The sequence below is a fragment of the Podarcis bocagei genome (assembly GCF_964188305.1).
Source record: "Podarcis bocagei genome assembly, chromosome: 1".
NCBI lineage: Eukaryota > Metazoa > Chordata > Lepidosauria > Squamata > Lacertidae > Podarcis > Podarcis bocagei.
The window spans coordinates 30,553,978-30,573,781 of NC_138125.1; the positions used below are offsets into that span (position 1 = coordinate 30,553,978).

Below are 19,804 nucleotides of genomic sequence, written 5' to 3' on the forward strand. Positions count from 1 at the left end.
GTTACAGGGAACCAGGCAGAGGGCCTTCTCAGTAGTGGCACCCACCCTGTGGAACACCGTCCCATCAGATGCCAAAGAAATAAACAACTATTTGATGTTTAGAAGACATCTGAAGGCAGCCCTTCAGATTTAGGGAAGTTTTTAATGTTTGATGTTTTATCGCCTTTTTATTAATATTCTGTTGGAAGCCGCCCAGAGTGGCTGGGGAAACCCAACTAGACAGGCGAGGTATAAATAATAAATTATTATTAATAATAATATTCCATTAAACATGATAACCATGTTGGTGGAGGGGTTTTTCCATGGGCAGATTCCATAGCGCTAGTCTTACATATAATGAAAATGTAAGGGTGCCATCACATAGCCCCCTGTTGGAGGATTTGTAACGCCTCATCACAATCCTGGGTTTGCAGGGTGGGCTAGGGGAGCAAAAGAGAAGGCAGGTTTCACAGCAGCAGCAGCTGTGGCATGGTGGTGAGAAAGGAGATTCATGGAGAGTCAGAAGGTGGTGATTAAAACAACAGGAGAGATCTGAATGGATTCAGAAGAGAGAAACACTGAGGGTAACAAGAAGAAATACCAGAGATGAGTACAATACAAAAGCTAACACCAAAAAGCTAACACAACAGAGCCTTTCCCAACTCTCTTCTCACCCTCAATCCTTATTTTAAATCAGCACTTTGTCTGCCTCAAGAGTTCCTCCTGCTCACTCTACTCAAACCTCTGCCATTGTTTAAAACTGCTACTATTTTCCTTTCAGTGTCTCTCCAACTCTGCTTTACTCAAACCTCTGCTGCTGTTTAAAGCCACCATTTCCCCCTCTGTGCTTGCTTGCTCCACTTAAATTTTATTTATTTATTTATTTGTTGTATTTATATACCACCTTTATCTTCCAAGGAGCACAAGGTGGCATTCATGGTTCTTCTCCCCATTCCATCATCACAACAACCCTGTGAGGTAGGCTAGGCTAAGATACAGTGATACATCGGGTTAAGTACTTAATTCGTTCCGGAGGTCCGTTCTTAACCTGAAACTGTTCTTAACCTGAGGTACCACTTTAGCTAATGGGGCCTCCTGCTGCCACCGCGCCGCTGGAGCCCGATTTCTGTTCTCATCCTGAAGCAAAGTTCTTAACCCAAGGTACTATTTCTGGGTTAGCGGAGTCTGTAACCTGAAGCGTATGTAACCTGAAGCATATGTAACCCGAGGTACCACTGTATGGTAAATGGCCCATGAACACCCAATGAACTTGAGCAGAGATTTGAACCCTAGTCTCCCAGGTCATAGTCCATCCAACAGTCTAACCATTACCCCACACTGGCTCTCTGCCATTGTTTAAAACCACCCATTTCCTCACAGTGTCTCTACACTGAAGGGCCGAGTTTGCCTATGCCTGGGATGGGAGTTCCAAACTCTGGAATCAGTCACTGAGAAGGCTAGCTGCAGGGGTCTTCTTCACCATGTGATGCCTTCAGGAAATGTGTTGGGGAGGCAGATCCCAGCAAGATTGAAAAGGAGTTGGCCAAGTCTGCAAAGGCTGGAAGAGGAGACTTAACCCCAGGACTTTTGGGGAGAGAGAAAGAGAGATGAACCTGCTGTGGTCTGCTTTGTCAGCATGTTTCCTGCAGGCAACACCAAACAAGACTGAACCCTCCTACTCTCTGCAGTGTGGTGAGGGGGGTGGGGAGATGCAGTGCTGCCTTCCCACACCCTACTCCTGACCATATAGGGTTTTTCAAAACCCAGTTAAACATCAGCCCCACCCCAAATTTATTTGAGACTAGATCAGGTCAGGTTTCCCACAGGGCAGCCAGAGCTCTGGTTTGGGAGAGAGCTGTGTAGAGGACTAAACCTAACAGACCACACTGTCCACTTATAAATCTCAATATTTATTGGTTTCTTCAAACTCTTGGGCAGTGCCAGGCACTTCTGAGCATATAAAGAAGGCATGGTTAAGCAATGTCCCCCACCTTCCCGAAGTTGTTGGACTCTCAATATCCACCATTCCCAGCTAGTTGTTGCTGGTGGTCAGGGATAATGGGAGTTGTGGTCCAGCAGCACCTGGGAGGCCAAAGCTTGTCTCTCCCCCCCCCCCCCGATATAAAGGCCCACAATTATATAAGTGGAGCTGATTGCATGGGTCTTTCCAGATTCCTTTAAAAGGCTGGTGTGCTGGTGCAACATTTCAAAGGACATCTCATTCAAGCCTCAGTATGACCATGAGGAGTGTCTGTAGTTTCTTGGAACATGTATCCTTGATCAGAACAGATTCTTACCAAAACAGCCTCCTTGCTCTTATGTTGTTTTAATTTTATCACTTGTCTCAATTTATGCTACTGATATTTTGTTTTGTTTTTTGTATTTCTACTGTCGTTGAATTAACTGACTCATAAAGCTGTTGGTTCCTTCTAACACTACAGAAGTTAAACTATTACCTTCAAATAAACTTAATCAGCCTTGTGTATGGTTTTCATACAAAGAATAGCCACCCCAAACTTAGCACCCTCTAAATATTGTTGGACTACAACTCCCATCATCCTTGACTATTGAAAATAGAAGCTGGGGTTGATGGGAGCTGTAACCCAAAGCATCCGAAGGGCACCAGCGTAGTATATTTAATAGCAGCCAGGACACCTTTGCTGTTGCTCAGTTTTCAAAAAAGGGCAAGCATTTTCAGCTTTCGTTAACTTTAATTAAGGCTGAGAGTGCTCGGCACCAGTGGAGACGGAGGCATCTGAGCTTCAGCATTTCTTACTGTGATCAGGAATGAAATCAAATGATTTCTCTATCAACTCTGCCTTCAACTCTCCTTTCTGTTCACTGGCAGTGGTGAGTGCAACTTTCCTTATGAAGTGGATTGAGTGCTGATGGAATGAATGGCCTGAAGCCTTAATGCCACAATTACGAAGTATAGAAAAGGGCAGCACAAATTTCCTCTTTACTGATGTTCTTCCCCATGGTGATCCTGATGAAGTTCAAAAATGACAAATTCAGAATACCAATTTCCCCAGATCATAATGCCCAGATGTATTCCAGGGAGAGCTTCAGGACAAGGATATTACAAATGTATGCATCAATTTTTGCACCTGCGCACTCTGCATTCATTAAGCTGGGCGTTCAAAGGCAGTGGTTGTTGGTATATGCTCAGAAGACAATTATTTAACCCCTTATTCCCCTTAATCTTGACAACTGCTGCAATTGACTAAAATTGGTGTGGGGTTTTTTTGGTTTTTAACGAAAGGGGATATAGTTTACAAAACAATACATTGGCTCCTGAGCAATCAATTGGCTCAGGAATTTTCAAGTTTGAAAAAGTCAGGGATGCCTCAAGGGCACGTAGCACATTCATGTGACCTTTAAAGCAATTCAGGCATCTGACCATTGGAGGGGGGGGGGGGAACCTTGTGTTGTCACTCACCAGGACCTGGCTGTGCTTGTACCCACGAAAGGACAAGGAAGAAACTGAAGGGGCAGTGCCAAAGCAAAAGGTACATTATTTTGGATGGCAGCTGTCACCCATCTGCCTACAATCAGCCCTGTCTTGTTTCACTCACCTTTTAGAGTTCAAATGTTAATAAGTATGTAGTTAGCACGTGGTCACTTACCAAAGACCCCTGACTAAAATTAGCCGTCCTAGGATAAGACAGGGTGGCGGACTGGATCCAACCAGTGGGCTCGATTCAGAACTGACCCACCTTCTGTGGACCAGTTTTTCAGCTGGGCTTGGCTATCCACCTGTTGATCATCTGACGTTATATGATGGCAGATGGTTCATCATCAAAGGAAGTATCATAGGCACCCCCAGAAATGGTTTGAATCCAAGCCAGGGCTGCAAAAATTCCTGCCGAAAGTAGGTCTTGCAAGCTCCACTTTCAGCAGAGATTGGCTCCACTTGGGAATTGCTCAGTGGAACCAATCCCAGTGGAGTTTGTGGTGAGTGCAAATTTTTAAAGTGGCCATTATGAGCCCTTATACTGACCAAGAGACTTATACTTCAAACCTGGAAGGATAAATACCTCCCATAACTTATGCAAGGGTCTGATGACCTCAGTGCCCTGGCTATATTCAAACATATTTGTCAAGTTCATGTGGATACCTATTTGGATATCTGGAGAGCTTATATGAACTGCCCCTAGGCACTGCATAGGCCCCAGAAACTACACTGCCCAAGGAGGCAATTTGATTCCTAAACACCCCTAGCTGTTTTTAAATTGTTATTTTAAATGATCTGATCAAAGATCTCCCAAATCGTATGTGTTTTTGGCACGCCAGGCATTTACAGGCACCTTGTAAAGAAACAGCCTGGGTGATCTGATGCAGCTTCTGATCAGATGGGCATTTTACAATATCTTCTTCAGGGCTGGATTAAGACCTTTAGAGGCCCTAAGTAAGGAAAAGATTATGGTGTGCCCCCTCTTGTGTAATTCAAAACAAAAACCAGAAAATAAGAATGTACTTTTCAAAATGACATAAAACTTACATGTATGATGAAATGCATCTACACATATATCATGTGCGACTCTTGGCAGGATCTGATTGTCTCACATTATTTCAATCTACATTAGTAGGATGCCCCTGGTTTAGGCGGGGACAAGCAACAAAAGAAGGACACAAAATGTGGGGAAAGTATGTACTGGTGTGTAAGAAAGTCCTGATTTTTCCCATGGCGACTGCTTCAATTTTTTTTAATGTCAAATCCTTTCCCCTTCCTTCCTTCCTACCTACCTACCTTCCTCTTTCTTTCTTTCTTTCTTTCTTTCTTTCTTTCTTTCTTTCTTGTGTCCTTACTTTGCTGGTGCCCTAATCCAGTGTTTCCCAACCGGTGTTCCGCGGCACACTAGTGTGCCGTGAGACACCGGCTGGTGTGCCGTGGGAGGGAGGCGGGCGAGAGGCGGCGGCGAGAGGCGGCGGCGGCGAGGATCCGCGTCGAGCCGGGGGCGGCTCCGCGGTGGTGGTGCCGAGCGGCGGGGCAGCGCGCGCAAAAGGGAGGAGCGCGAGACAGCGGAGGAGGAGGAGGCCGGCATGTCCGGGCAGCAGCAGCAACAGCAGCAGCAGCAACTCCCGGCGACGGCTCCTCCTCCGCCCGCTATCGCAGCCGCCGCCGCCTCAGCTGCCGCCGCCGCCTCAGCTGCCCTCGCTCTGCTGCCTCCTCCCACCCCGGCAAGGGGGAGGGAAAAAACGTTCACTTTTGTGCGTCCCTCCCGGCGTGGCGCTGCGCGCTGACGTCACGGGGCGGGGCTTTAATGGTGGTGTGCCGCGAGATTTTTTTCCGGTAAGCAGGTGTGCCGTTGCCCAAAAACGTTTGGGAAACACTGCCCTAATCCAGCACTGACCTTTTCAGGCAAAGGTTTCTTATGCTGAGCAGGAAAGTGTGAAGGGGCATGTTCGGGTGAACGTTGTTACAGCGGTCCCTGAGACTGGGATCTCAGATCACACATTCCTTGCTCCACAAATGTGCAAGTTCTTAGATTCTGCTTGTGTACAACACTGCAGACCACTGGTTTTTACCAGCAACAGTGCAGGCCAATGCATGCACCCCAAAGCTTTAGAATCCAGCTGATGAATCCATTACCTGAGGTTCATGCATTGCCAAGAAGTTAGAATCATTTCCCCAAGACATCTAGAATTCTAGAGTTGTCGTACGAAAAGAAGAGCATGGGCATAAATATAACATTTGTTGGCACAGTAAGCAACATTTTTGCCCCCTTGCCACTCAGAAAAGGAGAGTCATTAACTGTCATTGTGATAGGAGCATCAAGGAGCCACAGATGGAGCAACGGGAATCATTTACATGGAACATTAGTTTTAGGAGCTCCTTCAGGGCAGTCGAAGGAGGTGGCCTATGCATAATTTTCAACTTGCCAAGGCCCTAATGTGCCATAAACATAGAAGATGGGGACACAAGACAAAAAAATGCTATAAATGTGGGAGAAACCCCTCCCTTTGTGTCAAAGCAGCTATTTTTTCACATCAGACTCATACAACTCTTTCTTTCTGGCAGGAATCACTGTCAGCTCTAACGAACAGCAGGCATTAAACATTGTGGGGGATGAATTTTCCAGATACAATGAATGGTTTGTCTTATAATGTGGGACATGCAATATATATATATATATATATATGCTTTCGTAGATTTTCACGGGTACAGGAATGTAGGTTTTGGTGTCTTCGGGTGTCTTCCCGTGTAAGAGTTGGGGTGTCTAGGCGACGTTTCGACGAGGTCTCACTCGTCATCTTCAGGCTGGTGCTTTCGGCTTCTTGTTACTAGAACAGAGCAGGATCTCAGTGTTTGAGTTCCTATAAATACTGTTGAGGGGGTGTGGTGTATAGCCTCCAACGTTCTGGGCAGATAGGAAGTTCCTAGGTTAATGTGCCTTTTCTTCTTTTGTTCATTAATTACTTGAGGGATATCTTGAGTGATTACTTGAGTGATATTCTGAGTACCACTTAGGAGGGTCATTAGGTGTGGATTAGTTGCTAAAGCTTTCGTGTCTTGACCTCTTGACCTTGTGAAGAGTTTTTCTGAGAAGATGGCTGTACTGCACTTAGTTGTGCTCTGGCTTGGCTTCGTGTATAGGGGCGAGCTGTGGTTTTGTGCCCTGTGCCAGCCAGATCTGTGTAGGGATTGCAGGGGGGTGCAGCATCCGGAGGTGCCACTATGGTTTGGCTACTGGATGGTGTCTGTAATTTATCTGTGGAGAGGGTCTGGGTTTGGGTCTGGTGTGGTTGATTGGAGATGGCGTTCTGTGTGCCTCTGGTTCTGGTGTCGGTTTTTGTGGGGAGGGCTAATTTCCAGATGTCTGGCAGGCGGGACGTGTCGTCACGCTTGTTCATGTTGTGAGGGTGTTTCTCTATCTCGATGGCTTCCATGATTATTCTCTTGTGGTGATGTTCCATGTTAAAGAGCAATTTGGAATCTGCAAAATTAATTTCGTGTCCTGTTTCTTTCATGTGTTGGTAAAGAGAGGAAGTTTTTTCTTCTTTTTTGACGGCATTCTTGTGTTCTGCGATACGTGCATTTATTCGTCTGTTTGTTTGTCCAATGTACGTGGCTGGGCAGACTTTGCAGGGTACCCCTTGGTTTTCTAACTGGATTTTATCTTTTGGGTTTCTGAGGATATTGGCTATTTTTTGGTTGGTGCAAAAGGCTGTTTTGATATTGTGTTTATGGAGGATTTTGCTAATTTTATCTGTAGTGCCCTTGATATAAGGAAGGAGGGCCATGCCATTGTTTTCTTCTGTGTCTTGGTTTTTGGGGGGTGTTTCTTTTTGGATTAGCTTCGTAACCCTGTTTTGCTGGTATCCGTTGGCGATTAACACATTTGAGAGATTCTGTAACTCAGTTGTCAAGTGGTCTTTGTCAGCCAGGCGTTTGGTTCTGGAGATGAGAGTCTTGGCTACGGAGTTTATTTGTGCAGGGTGGTGGTGTGATTGTGCATGTAAGTAGCGGTTGGTGTGTGTTTTTTTCCGGTAGATAGTGTGTCCTAGGGAGCCATCAGGTTTTTTGTAGATTAGGACGTCAAGGAAGGGAAGTTGGTTGTTGGCTTCTATTTCCATAGTGAATTGTATTTTGGGGTGTAGGCTGTTGAGATGTGTGAGGAAGCTATCTAGTTTTTCCTTCCCGTGTGGCCAAATTACAAAGGTGTCGTCAACATATCTGAGCCAAAGTTTGGGTTTGTGTTCTGACTTGTCTAAAGCATTGGTTTCAAAGTGTTCCATGTACAGATTTGCGATGACCGGTGAGAGGGGTGATCCCATAGGTGCTCCTTCTATCTGTTTGTATCTTTGTCCATTGTGGATGAAGTACGTGTTGGTTAGGCAGTGGTTGGTCAGGTCCAGGATGTATTCGGGGGGATTGTATTTGTTTTGAATGGCTGTCAAGGCTTCATTAATGGGCACTTGTGTGAAGAGAGATACAACATCGAAGCTCACAAGTAGGTCATCGGGATGTAGGTTTTGCTTCTTTATTGTTTCTATGAACTGGAAGGAGTTTGTAACGTGTGAAGCGATAGATTCTGCATAGGGCTGAAGTTGCTTAGCGAGAAATTTAGCGAGATTTTGTAGAGGTGAGCCTATGGAGCTGACTATTGGTCTGAGTGGTGTTCCTTCTTTGTGTATCTTGGGGAGACCGTAGAGTTTGGGGCATCTGGATGATTTTTCTCTGGGGATGATTCTTAGCTGGATTTCTTCACTGATAGGAGAGGCTTTTATTTTGGATTTGGTGGTTTTTTCCAGATAGGTGGTGGGATCTGTTTTTATAGGTTGGTAGGTAGGGTCTTGGAGTAGATTTGATAGTTTTGCTTGGTAGTCCGATGTGTTCATCACAACAGTGGCATTACCTTTGTCTGCTGGGAGAATGATTATGTTGTTGTCTTTCCTCAGGTTGGTGAGTGCTTTCTGTTCTTCTTTGTGTAAATTGCTTCTGGGTGGTTTGCTGGAGCAGAGGATGTTGGTGACATCCACAACAACCCATGAAACAAACAGTACATAACATATCAGACAGGATCCTCACCTCAACTGAAACCAAAGTACTCTCCAAAGGTTTCAACTTTGCAGTCGCCCCGAGACGCATCCCCACGGAAAACATCATATGCGGAGTCGAAGCTAGCCTAACCAAAATCAACCCAGATGAAGCCAATAAAATCAGACTTGAAGTCACCAACATCCTCTGCTCCAGCAAACCACCCAGAAGCAATTTACACAAAGAAGAACAGAAAGCACTCACCAACCTGAGGAAAGACAACAACATAATCATTCTCCCAGCAGACAAAGGTAATGCCACTGTTGTGATGAACACATCGGACTACCAAGCAAAACTATCAAATCTACTCCAAGACCCTACCTACCAACCTATAAAAACAGATCCCACCACCTATCTGGAAAAAACCACCAAATCCAAAATAAAAGCCTCTCCTATCAGTGAAGAAATCCAGCTAAGAATCATCCCCAGAGAAAAATCATCCAGATGCCCCAAACTCTACGGTCTCCCCAAGATACACAAAGAAGGAACACCACTCAGACCAATAGTCAGCTCCATAGGCTCACCTCTACAAAATCTCGCTAAATTTCTCGCTAAGCAACTTCAGCCCTATGCAGAATCTATCGCTTCACACGTTACAAACTCCTTCCAGTTCATAGAAACAATAAAGAAGCAAAACCTACATCCCGATGACCTACTTGTGAGCTTCGATGTTGTATCTCTCTTCACACAAGTGCCCATTAATGAAGCCTTGACAGCCATTCAAAACAAATACAATCCCCCCGAATACATCCTGGACCTGACCAACCACTGCCTAACCAACACGTACTTCATCCACAATGGACAAAGATACAAACAGATAGAAGGAGCACCTATGGGATCACCCCTCTCACCGGTCATCGCAAATCTGTACATGGAACACTTTGAAACCAATGCTTTAGACAAGTCAGAACACAAACCCAAACTTTGGCTCAGATATGTTGACGACACCTTTGTAATTTGGCCACACGGGAAGGAAAAACTAGATAGCTTCCTCACACATCTCAACAGCCTACACCCCAAAATACAATTCACTATGGAAATAGAAGCCAACAACCAACTTCCCTTCCTTGACGTCCTAATCTACAAAAAACCTGATGGCTCCCTAGGACACACTATCTACCGGAAAAAAACACACACCAACCGCTACTTACATGCACAATCACACCACCACCCTGCACAAATAAACTCCGTAGCCAAGACTCTCATCTCCAGAACCAAACGCCTGGCTGACAAAGACCACTTGACAACTGAGTTACAGAATCTCTCAAATGTGTTAATCGCCAACGGATACCAGCAAAACAGGGTTACGAAGCTAATCCAAAAAGAAACACCCCCCAAAAACCAAGACACAGAAGAAAACAATGGCATGGCCCTCCTTCCTTATATCAAGGGCACTACAGATAAAATTAGCAAAATCCTCCATAAACACAATATCAAAACAGCCTTTTGCACCAACCAAAAAATAGCCAATATCCTCAGAAACCCAAAAGATAAAATCCAGTTAGAAAACCAAGGGGTCTATGAAATACCCTGCAAAGTCTGCCCAGCCACGTACATTGGACAAACAAACAGACGAATAAATGCACGTATCGCAGAACACAAGAATGCCATCAAAAAAGAAGAAAAAACTTCCTCTCTTTACCAACACATGAAAGAAACAGGACACGAAATTAATTTTGCAGATTCCAAATTGCTCTTTAACATGGAACATCACCACAAGAGAATAATCATGGAAGCCATCGAGATAGAGAAACACCCTCACAACATGAACAAGCGTGACGACACGTCCCGCCTGCCAGACATCTGGAAATTAGCCCTCCCCACAAAAACCGACACCAGAACCAGAGGCACACAGAACGCCATCTCCAATCAACCACACCAGACCCAAACCCAGACCCTCTCCACAGATAAATTACAGACACCATCCAGTAGCCAAACCATAGTGGCACCTCCGGATGCTGCACCCCCCTGCAATCCCTACACAGATCTGGCTGGCACAGGGCACAAAACCACAGCTCGCCCCTATACACGAAGCCAAGCCAGAGCACAACTAAGTGCAGTACAGCCATCTTCTCAGAAAAACTCTTCACAAGGTCAAGAGGTCAAGACACGAAAGCTTTAGCAACTAATCCACACCTAATGACCCTCCTAAGTGGTACTCAGAATATCACTCAAGTAATCACTCAAGATATCCCTCAAGTAATTAATGAACAAAAGAAGAAAAGGCACATTAACCTAGGAACTTCCTATCTGCCCAGAACGTTGGAGGCTATACACCACACCCCCTCAACAGTATTTATAGGAACTCAAACACTGAGATCCTGCTCTGTTCTAGTAACAAGAAGCCGAAAGCACCAGCCTGAAGATGACGAGTGAGACCTCGTCGAAACGTCGCCTAGACACCCCAACTCTTACACGGGAAGACACCCGAAGACACCAAAACCTACATATATATATATATATATATATATATATATATATATATATATATATATATATATATATGTTAAAGCCTGTCACCTTCTTCCTTTTGGATTGTTAGTGCATCTTCTAGCTCTTCGTCTTCTGACAGTTTACAATGATAGCCTAGACACATATGGTCAGCAGAATCCACCTCTAAAGTATTGTCTCTAAGCCAAAAAACCCCCCGCAACCTTAACACAAGTAATAAAAAAACTGCAGCAGTTGGTGTTAAAACAAACTACCGTTCATGCCTACATTGTACACATGCCATGCAAACTGGGATATGTGTCTGCTCTAAATAAAGAATTTTTTATAGCTGAGAATAGGAATGGGCAAACTTATCAATTTCACTTTCTCTCAGTTTGTCATTTTTCCAATTTTAAGTTCAGTTCTCCACATTTCCACATCAGTTTGTGATTTTTTTAAAATTCCACATGAAAATTTATCAGCCTTTTAGTGTGAATTTGTCCTAATATACAAACGTTGCATGCAATTTTTGTCTTACACATTTTTGCAAAGCTTATTTTGCCTAATGTTTATGTTTTCTCTAATATAATACATTTTTGAATGTTATTTTCAGTATTATATGCAATGTTATCCTATCTTAACATGCTTGGGCCATGTTCCCCAAACTACATCCACCTACACACGAGCCCATGAACAGGAGAACACAGTTTCATCCTGCCTTGGCTATATGACCTGTTCCCAGCAGCAAGCAGGATCACACAGTCAAGGCAGCAGGATTCAATCCTCACTCATCATTTGATGAGAGCGGATTAAAGTGCTTCTCAGAATCGCTGTTTAAAGCAGCCCGTGCACTTCACCAAGTGGGTGGAAGAAGCACACAAGCTGTTTCAAACAGTGCTTTTGAGAAGTGATGTAAGGCAGTGCCCATGATCCTGCTTCAGCTGAAACAGAAGAACTGGGGCTGCCTAAAAGCAGTTCTCAGGAGTGCTTTTTGAAGCATCCATCCCACTCTACTTCCCAATGAGAAGTGAGTAGCTGCTTCAGACAGCACCCACCCTTTAAGTAAGTGGACTGCAGCAGTGGGGTTGGGGAATCTTGACCACCCCACCCACTGCCACCTACTCACTGAAAGGAAGATTGGCCTCATCCTCTTTTGAGAATCACGTTTGAGAAGTGCTTTAAGGCATCCCCAGCACTCCATTTCAGCTGAAAGGGCAGTGGGGTTGCTACCTTAATGTACCGTACTTCTCAAAAACACTATTTGACTCAACCACTTCCTTCACAATTATGTTTGCAAAATGTTAAGGCAGTCCCTGCACTCATATTTCAGGCTGAAATGTGAGCATGGGGGCTGTTCATAAAGCCTTTACAAGTTTCCCCACATTCCCTTTTAAAATGTTGCAATTGGGAGCTTAAAGGGCGAGAGGAAAATTTGGAATACTGTGCATTTGCCGGGTGGGCAGCCACATTCCTCTGTCAATCACATGAAATCATATCATTGAGAGACCACGTGGTCCCACTCACCTGTCAAATTTGTCCTGCAAAGCCAATCCTGATAATAATCTATCTCATGGAGCCAAAGTTTCCCCACCCCTGCTTTACTTTAATATACCGTACATATTTTGTACACATTAAATGGCTGGAAAACTGCATTGCAAAAAAATAAATAAATTGCTTATTGTTTCTGAAAGTGCAGACACAGCTGTCAACTTTTCCCTTTTCTTGTGAGGAATCCTATTCGGAATAATGGAATTTCCCTCAAAAAGAGGAAAACGTTGACAGCTATGAGTGCAGATGAGGTAGATTCAGCTTTAAATATGAATTGACTCTTCCCCCTTTCCCTAGCTGAGAATGGCAATACACTGTATACTGTATAATGAACACTCCAGTGCTGGGTCTCTCCTTAGATACTCCCACCTACCCACACCTGTTTCCCAGTGAGGCCAATTGTTGCCAGGACTTCAGTAACTTCGGACTTATCCAGACTTCCACTTGTCCCACCACTTTCCCAAGGGAAAACCCACTCACTACTGCTGAATTGTAGCAAATGTCAATCGGGTTTTTCACAGACTGATGTTTGCTCCAAATCAGCACTAAAGAGCAGGTTTTCCCAGGGAATGTGGCAGGAGGATCAGAAAAGCACTCGGGCCATGTCTAGAAAGCATGGGACAAGCAGAAGCCCTTGGACTGGATATTTTCAGAGTCATATACAACATTGCGTTCTGAAATGCTTCTCGTTTCTGTTGTTTTTAAATGTTTTCCAAAGTTTTGGGAGCATTAGAGATTGCCTGATGAAAACCTTAAAGAAAGTTTGGTTGGTTACCAGCTCTTTGTCCATATCAGATGCAGTGTTGCATGAAGTGTTGCATGTTACTCATACTTTACTTTACAGGCATATGATGCGAGAACAGAAAGCACTACAGAATTGGCTGCAGTCTGGGCACTGATTGTCTGCTCCCAGTATAAATACTGCAGAATAATAGTTTTGAAGTGTCCTCTCATTGTTCCTCCTGAAGCTCCTACTGCTGTCCTTTTGTTCTTATTCCAGCATTCCAATGGCTCTTCTGTATGCATAGGAAGCTTTCTTATACCAATTCAGACCACTGGCCTATACAGCGCAATACGTATTGTCTACACTAATTAGCAGCGAATTTTCAGGCTGGGGTTTCTCACAGCCCACCTGGTAATGCAGGTAACTGAACCTGGGACCTTCTGCATGCAAAGCAGAGGCTCTCTACCACTGAGCCATGACCCTTCCTTTCTGGACATCTGCTTTATCTCTCCAATATACTGACCTGAATGTGAATTATTCACCTCTTGTGCTTCTGCCATCCCTGAGCTCACCCCACCTGGGTGTCAGTAGTACCAGTCTTCCCCCTGTACCTTCCCAATCTCCACAACTGCCCCATGGACAATGACCAGCATCTGGATCCCAATTTCCCATTGGCTTTGACTTACTAGTTTGGGCATGGAGATTGAAATCTCTGTTTGATGGCTCAATGTAGGCGGCCCAGACTTTGCAAATGGTGTTCCTGCCCCGACTACCCTTGATTCGCTCACGTGGCACCTTAGCACTTTCCATGTTCTGTCTCCTTTCCCATCTTCCCTATTCTCTCCATAACATCCCAAGCTGTAGATGATGGCAGGCTCCAATGACACATCTCTCTGGGTTTGCCCTCCTGCCTGCACATATACTCATGAGCCCAGCCCTTTGTCTTTTGTTTACAGGCCATTCCTCCTCGCTTCACTTCCAGATTTACCACGTTTAGAAAGACAACGTGACCTACTTAGGCTCCCTGACCTAGTTATAGCAGAAACACTGACTCCAAATGCTCACTCTAGGAAAAAAAAGAAGAAAAAAGGACAAAGGCAGTGGAGCATGGAGAGAAATATTATCATGATTGTTGCTAATGAAAACAAACCCACCCGTATTGAGCTGCCTGCTGTTGCCTTTTTCAATCACTGCTGTTTCCCTGAGGGATACTAGGCGTTCAGCTGCTCTTCCACTTCTGCAACTCTGGCACTACCATCCAGCACCATCCTGACCTTTCCTTTATTTTCTCTGCTGCTGAAACCTTAAACTATCTTTCTCTTTTTTAAATAAAGTATTGGCTGCTGTAGCCTGCTTGCTCATGAGAACATAAAAAGAGCCCTGCTGGATTTAACCAATGGCCCATTTAGTCCAGCATTTCATTTCCACCATGGCCAACCAGATGTCATTGAGAAGCTCACAAGCAAGACATGAGCACAACAGCACCTTCTCCACTTGAGATCCCCAGCAACTGGTATAAGAAGCATGTTGCCTCTGGGTTGGATGAGGTAACTGTTAGGTGGATTTGTAGTTAGTTGACTGACTGAACCCAAAAAGTGCTCATTAATGGTTTCTCGCCCTCCTGAGAAAAAGTGACAAGTGAGGTCTGCAGGGTTCTGTCCTGGGCCCGTTGTTGTTCAACGTCTTTATGAAGGGCCTGGATGGAGGAATTGAGGAGATGCTCATAAAGTTTGCAGATGATGCCAGATTGGGAGGGGGTAACTAAAGCTGAAGAGAAAAACCGGGATTCAATATGACCTAAACATATTGGAAAAGTGAACCAACAAAATATATTTCAATAGAGACAAATGTAAGGTTCTGCACTTAAGTAGGAAGACCCAGATGCACAAATATAAGATGAGAGACACCTGGCTTACTAGTAGTACATGTGAAGTCTTGGTGGACCACAAGCTTAACATGAGTCAACAGTGTGATGCAGCAGCAAAAAAAAGCTAACCCTATTCTAGGCTGCATCAACAGAAGTATAGTGTCCAGATCAAGGGAAGTAATAGTACCACTCTATTCTGCCTTAGTCAGACCACACTTGGAATATTGTGTCCAGTTCTGGGCACCACAGTTTAAGAAGGATGTTGACAAGCTGGAACGTGTGCCGAGGAAGGCAACCAAGATGATCAAGGTTTCTGGAAACCAAGCCTTATGAGTAATGGTTGAAGGAGCTGGGTATGTTTAGCCTGGAAAAGAGGAGAATGAGAGGAGATATGATAGCCATCTTCAAATATCTTAAGGGTTGTCACATGAAGATGGAGCAAGCTTGTTTTCTCCTGCTCTGGAGGGTAGGACTCAGACCAGTGGATTCAAGGTCCAAGAAAGGGGATTCTGATGGAACATCAGGAAGAACCTTCTGACATTAAGAAGTGCTTGACAGTGGAACATTGTCAACTTTCCTTCCTCAGAGGTTTTTAAGCAGAGATTGGATGACCACCTGTCATGGATGCTTTAGTTGAGATTCCTGCATAGCAGGGGGTTGGACTAGATGACCCTTGGGTCCCTCCCAACTCTATGATTCAATGTTTCTAAGAGATGGCAAATGTTTTACCTGCTCTGCAGTTGTTCTGACAGTTGTGTCTCTCCTGTCTTTGATGGGGCTTCATTGCACTCTATAGATAACAGCGTGAAGAGAGAGAAAAGTGGCAGCACGTTTGTGTCTCTTGAAACAGCTACCGGTACTTCTATCCTGTCACTTGCTTTCTGACTTGCTTCACTTCATCTTTTTCCTCTTGTTCTTCTGCAAATCTGCAGGAAATGAGAAGAAACCCAACAACCAGGAAGTAGTGCTGTCAAGATAGTAAGATAAGGAAATGAATCAGCATACCTCTAACTAAAGATCTAGCAGCACAGCAGCCATAACAAAAAGTGAAAAGAAGTTAGAGGGAAATCAAAATTTACCTGCTACCAGACTTGCACAAAACAGAGCTTTGCATCCTCCCATAGCTGTGCTTCTGAACATGTTGATTCAGGTTTTAGAAGGAAAGCATAATGAGAGTTATGGATCTGCAAGGGGAGATTCACTCAAGAAAATTCAAAGGCTAACTTACGAATGTACCAAACTAACAATTTTTTCAACAAGGCAGTGTATTTTAAGAGCATCTATTATTTTCATTTTTATATCTTCTGATAACCAGAAAGTCAAAGTACTCCTAAGAAATAGTCGTAAGTGGGTTGAAATACTGGTGCAAATATTTCCACCCATCTTCAGTGCTCACGTCTCATCTCTCTAGTTGACATATGTCCAAGAAACAGGGCTGGCCTGCCCATGAAGCAGTGCCCCCACCCTTCCAGCCTCTTCCATCATGGGCAGAAAAGTGGCACTGGCAGTGATGCTGGCTTCTGGTAAGATCTCGTGAGATCTTGACAAAATATCACGAGACCTTGAGTGCATGAGATCTCATAAGATTTCGGCGAGATCTCATGAGATATCACTAGAAACCGTTGGCAGTAGCATCACTGCTTCACAGGCACTGCAACACTTCTCAGGTAAGGGAGGCAGCAGCGGGGTAGAGCAGTGCTGGGGCAGTGGCGGGGGGGGGGCGCATCACCTTAAGCAGTAGAACAGGACATGTTGCCCCTGTCGAGAATTATACCCTGGCATGCTGTTGGACACATTAGCAAACAAGGACTTATGAACCTCTTCTGACCACAATGCCACGCGAATAGGAGTACATAATTGCCTCCTTATCACTGTCCTGCCCCCCTCACTGCCTACAAAAGCAGCGATGAACCACCTAGAGCTTTTGATGATTAAGCAGTGTGTAAATCCTGTTAAATAAAAATAAACAAATGTTTAAAATGGACCTAATGGCTGCACATTCAGGAACAATACCCTTTCACCTCATATCCTTTCCAAACTCACGAATTGTCTCCACTTCAGGCTTCCTGCAAACTCAGGAAGGTGCACTTATCGTTGATACTTCCTTCATGCATCAAAGCTTTCATTCAGAACATTGCAATGAAATCTTTGTCTATGCATTGTTGGTTTAAACTCTTGCTTTTCCACACAGAGAAGCTGACTGGACAGGCAGCTGAATCTTTATTTGACACTGATGAAGGTGTTGTGTCTTCCGCCACACTTGAAGCAGCAAGCTAGTTTGGAGGGCGGGTCAGGAGATGCTATGTAGCAAATGCAGTTCTGCCTTCCACTGTGCACCCCAGCATCTGCTGCCTGAGGCATTTGCCTCACATTGTCTAATGATAGGACAGGCCCTCTAAATACTCGTAAGGCAAAAAAAAGTCATTACACCTGCAGCTAATGCTTTTCTCATGTTACTATCGCTTCTTTGTATAGTACATTAAAAAGTTTTCACCTAAGCCCACAGTCAGCCTGGTTGAGGTAGGCTAGTTCTGAGTGATTGTGTCTTGGCCCTTGCCACTGATTGAGCTTCACGGACAACCTCCCCCCCCCCCCGCCTCCAAATCCATATACTTTATCCACTGAGCCACAATGAGACATTATGGGGGAAAGTCACTGAAGGAGATATTTTTTATAAGCACATTCTCATTTAGCTTTACCACAGTGAATAACTTTTGTGTCCTTTGTTTTAAAAGAAACTTAATTTCTCATTTCAGGCTCTAATCATTTTTGTGTACCTTGCTGGGATCAAGCTGTGTTTCAGCTCCATTACTGTTTATGAAATGTACTTATTTTCAATGTCACAAAGTAATCTGTTGCATGCAAAACCTCGCTATGTACAATTGTGATAAGCACACATTAAAATCTGCTTCCGTCCAACGACAAGTGTGAGATTGACTTTAAGATGGCAGCGCTAATGATGATGGCGATGATCATCATAATGATGATGATAAATGACTTCTGTTTATTCCTCTTTGAGGTAATGAGCCTTTAATATCAACAACACTTTTTCACGGGTGCAGGCCTAGAAATCTACTAGGTTTCTGAGGATTTTATCTATTTATTTATTCTTAGAGCTGCAAAGTTAACATTTAGATTTCAGAGTAGTTTTCTTTCTTTGCCATCCAGAGCTGAGGGGTTAAACAGATGGATAGTACCTTCTCATAGAGGGTCAAGGAAGGACCACATCAATGTCTGAGTGGGAAATCCCACACTTATTATTGAGCAGTACAAGGTGCACCAGATAGTAAACGAATACCCAGTTCAGCACTATGTGTCATAAGTGTGGAGAGAAAAACTTAAACATGTTGCAGAGTTTAGCAGGGTTTCCAAAAAATAGACCAGAGGTAATATTTCATCCAGCGGAGCTTTTACATGTGCTGAAGGCAAATGTAGTGTAATGCTTATCAAATCCAATACAATCAGGATTGACTCAATCCATACACAGTTGCAGCACTTACAAAACTTAAAAACTTACAAGAAGACTAAACCTTAACACTATACAGAAACAGAAACACCACACCAGAAGGAATAGAGAGAAAGAGAAAAGACCCAGGATCCTTCTGGCCTATATTTATAGTCAGCATGACTCTGCAGAATAGAGATAAGAGAACTACTTCAAAGCAGTTTCCCAGAAGGTATAACCCAAACCATCATTAACCCTTCTGCCTCTGCTTCTCTCACACAGAGAAGCCTCTAGTAGCTTCGAGAATCCTCCTGTATTAATCCAAATAGAAAAGAATCTTTACACATGAGATCAATACTTTCTGCACTAAGAAATGCAAACTGGCACTATGAAGATGTTCCTGTCCTGAGCCACAGTCCAAGCAGGACAAACAGCAGGTAGTTTAGTTATTTATTGGCACGGTGAGTGAAAGCACCCTGTGACTTCTCCTACACTAAAGTTGTTGCTGTGCCTGCCTCTTCTAGTCCCTCCTGGTCCTGGGAGACAGTAGGGGAGGGGACCAAGTGGGTTCGGCTGACCCCCCCTCCCTTCAGACACTGTCTCTCCCTCTGCTCCTGGCACGTCCTGTCCTCTTCCCTCATCTCTGACTGCTCAGACTGCTCCCTATCCTCAAGCTCTGGCTCCTACCTCACGGGAGGTACAAAACCCCATAAATTGCTCCCTCTTCCCCTAGATCAGTCTCTGCCCCCACTACCTTTTGCTGGATAAACTTGACATAAGAAGGGGTTAATTTCCTTCATGAATGTAAATCATCCCATGCATGAGCTAATCGCAGGCGCAAGGTCAGCTAAGCAAGTTGCTATGGTAACGGCCCAGTGCTCTAACTATATCTGTGATTAATCCATGTCAGCTCAGTAGTGTCTGTTAGTCTGCAGTTACTCTTTGAGTTATTTATTGGCACGGTGAGTGAAAGCACCCTGTGACTTCTCCTACACTAAAGTTGTTGCTCTTCTAGTCCCTCCTGGTCCAGGGAGACAGTAGGGGAGGGGGCAAGTGGGTTCGGCTGACCCCCTCCCTTCAGACACTGTCTCTCCCTCTGTTCCTGGCACATCCTGTCCTCTTCCCTCATCTCCGACTGCTCAGTCTGCTCCCCATCCTCAAGCTCTGGCTCCTGCCTCACGGGAGGTACAAAACCCCATAAATTGCTCCCTCTGTTGGGGTTCCATGTCCAGTGTTATGTCCTGAATTGCTGGAGTGTATTTGGAACAA

The 19,804-nt window shown here is 44.5% G+C and overlaps 1 long non-coding RNA gene across 1 annotated transcript; it reads right to left on the bottom strand.

Moving 5' to 3' along the window:
- Positions 1–13,814: 13,814 nt before the first annotated feature.
- LOC308590407 lies at positions 13,815–16,388 on the bottom strand. Its single transcript, XR_014009770.1, has 3 exons — positions 16,170–16,388; positions 15,820–15,880; positions 13,815–14,990 (listed from the first exon to the last, which is right to left on the bottom strand). It is a non-coding gene; the product is annotated as an uncharacterized lncRNA (long non-coding RNA).
- Between the last annotated feature and the right edge of the window lie 3,416 nt (positions 16,389–19,804).